The sequence below is a fragment of the Pinus tabuliformis genome, chromosome 5_2 (assembly GCF_031772625.1).
Source record: "Pinus tabuliformis cultivar Carrire ecotype Pingquan chromosome 5_2, CPIR1, whole genome shotgun sequence".
Classification (NCBI taxonomy): Eukaryota; Viridiplantae; Streptophyta; class Pinopsida; order Pinales; family Pinaceae; genus Pinus; species Pinus tabuliformis.
The window spans coordinates 658,803,548-658,806,485 of record NC_142306.1 but is presented as its reverse complement, the minus strand read 5'-3'; positions in this window follow the sequence as shown (position 1 = coordinate 658,806,485).

Below are 2,938 nucleotides of genomic sequence, written 5' to 3'. Positions count from 1 at the left end.
TTCGAGAAACTCCTCATTTGACACTTGCCTCTCTGAGTTCACCTAGGGATGAGTAAGAGATCTAAAATCTCCATGTGGAACTAAGAACTATCAGAGAGATGACACTAATCAAAATCCTAGAAGCTCACTCAACCCCCTGCAAAAATCTATAAATGGATCCCTCATCCAAGAGATCCAAAGGTTGGAATTTGGTAATTTGCAAAGAGGTGTTGCTGGTTTCTCTTTGAAGACATTGTTGGGTGATCTTGCTTTGTGTGAGGTGAAGAGGGCTTTCAAGATGGGAGGACGGCGCTGGATCAGACCAAGTGGTTGTAATCCTCTCTTCTACGACTTTTACTAATAAATCCATTTTAGTTTTCCTCTATATTCTTGTGTATCTCTGAATATTGTGTTGTTATATGCATTTATATGGTCAATATACATATGATCCTATATTGTTTACAGTGAAAGATCTCTATGCTTTGATGGTATTATGCTGTTGTGAATCTACAGGTGCTCTTTGAAGCTGGACAAGTAAGGAAGTAGCGATGAGATTCTATCAAAGGGGAAAGGAAACAAGCAAGGAGCCAAGCGGAAGACTGAGGTTGGTACTCTTTGCTTCTTTCTCATCTCTCTCTCGTAAAGGAAAAACAAGTGACTTTAATCTGTTTGTTTCTAAGATAGCTACCCGTCTTAGTGGGACTAGCAGCTCTGAATAGACACTATATTTCCCGATAAAAACTCGTTTTGGCATGCATGGAATATGCATGTGGGTTGTTGGTTGTGATCTGTCATTGGCATGGAGGATGGTTGGGATTGACAATAGATTTCCAAGAATTTCCATTTCCTGGATAGACATGGTGATGGTGGGTTTATTTCCACGTTTTGTTTTTGGTTAGTTCTCATGTTTCCTTAGCTTGGGTTGAGCTATTTGTCTTGTATCTTTGGTTCAGAAAATGCTCTGGGGCCCTAGAACAAATTGGGTTGTGTTACTAGTCCTGTAGACTAGGTTGGAAAAATTCTCTGGAGCCCTTGGTGGGTTGAGTTACTAGTTCTGTTTCCTTGGTTAGACAAATTATCTGGAGCCTGGAAAAAGTTGTGGGTTGAGTTACTAGTCCCTTAGCGAGGCTGGACAAATGCTCTAGACCCCTAGATGGTTGGGATAGAGACCGATCTAATGATGTTTTTGTGATGTCTAACCACGAGGTGGAATCACTGTTTGATGGGTTTAGGTGGATGACCTTTAGTAGCCCTGGATGAGTTTTGATTGATGTGTACTATGAGATACCACATTCATGCTTGGAATATGGCACAAGGGTGAATGGCTGAAGAGAGATTTGGATCATCTATTCTGTGGTTGGGTGGAATGTGGAAGTCCCATCATGGGTTTGGATTTTTCATCATTAATTAAAGGTTATTTATCCTTTTATTTACATGAGCTTTTTTATGGATTGTATGTGATCCATATGGTTATACTTTCATGAGTATTTTTGTCCCTATTATGCTGGTCATGTATGTGTTTTATGACAGCATCCAAGTATGGATTTCCTCATGTTTTTACTTGTAATTGAATGATCAGTGCATCTATGACCTAATGGATGGAATGGCAGTTTATGTGTTGAGGCATCAATGGTTCTTAGCGATTCTCAGCTAAGTGTGAGACCCCTAGCTCAGAACTATTAACTACACCTGTAGGTTACACATTTGCAATATGTTTGATGAAAGGTCTGTCATGGCTAGTAGGGGTGCACTCAAGGTCTTGAACACGTATTTGCTTTAGTACTATCATTTCCATGTTATTTTACTGATCTAAAGAGATGGTCCAATTCTGGGTAGTGACCTGGGCTCTAGGCCTCAAAAAGTGGCTCAAATCCCGGAGTCACTAGCATAGCACTGACAGTTTTCGTTTCTGGTCGATGGCAGGAAATCCTGTGAGAGTGACTTTGAGTTGATGGTCTCACTCATTCCTATAGCATGGGAGTGACTGAGCCTTAATTTGTCCAAAAGCTCAGTGGGACCCCAAGTCAAGTTGTCTAAAGTATTGGATTAGTTCTTGAGGGTCACGTAGTTGATAATTACTGTCTGTGTGGTGTGTTTTCTTTGGTTCCACTTCCTTAACGTGTCTTAGGAGGTTGAATCATATCATAGTGGGCTCTTGTCGCATGTTTACCCTGCCTAGCCGGTTGCTTGGGTAGATGTGGGAGGATCGTTTTACATTAGTAATTGGACCTCTCAATCCCTCAACCTTATTAGCCAATTTGTCCTAGTAAAAAAAATTATCCAAGTATGCCACTTTGCCTATTCTCTACTCTCGCAACTCCTAAGATGGTCCTCAACAGTATCTGCAGCATATAAAGGAACTTCCAATGGGTAGGATTTGTGAAAAAAGAAAAAATGGGCTTTAGTAAGTTGGGAAAATATATGCAGACCAAAGTTGGCCAGAGGCCTGGGACTCTAAGACACAAAAATATTAGGTAACACACTGGGAGTGAAAACCTAGTGGAAATTGTTCGACTCCCTCTTAATCCCCTGGGAAGAACTATGGAAATACAAATATTCTCACAATCAGCAACAGAAGAATATCAGTCATCTAGAAGGAAATGTCGTAGGATCAGCCATATGGAGCCATTAATGGAAAAATAAGTGGATCATCCAACAACATAGTTTTTCGGAAGTGTGGAATGGCCAGAGTTCTCTTTTGTAGGAGGATGCCTAGCAATCTCAGCACAAGAATTTATGCACCCTTACAGGATCTTATGTAGAGTAACAGTCAAACCCTAGTTTCTCATTATTGAAAATAAAACCCGCAAGAAGGGAAATGGATATCTTGGATTGACAAGTAGGACTGGAAACCTATCCCCAACAAATTTTAATCGGAAGGATTATGGAATCACCTCCAAGATCGTCGAATTCCCTCGGACATGGATGAGGACAAGCTTCAATGGGGTAGGAATTTAGG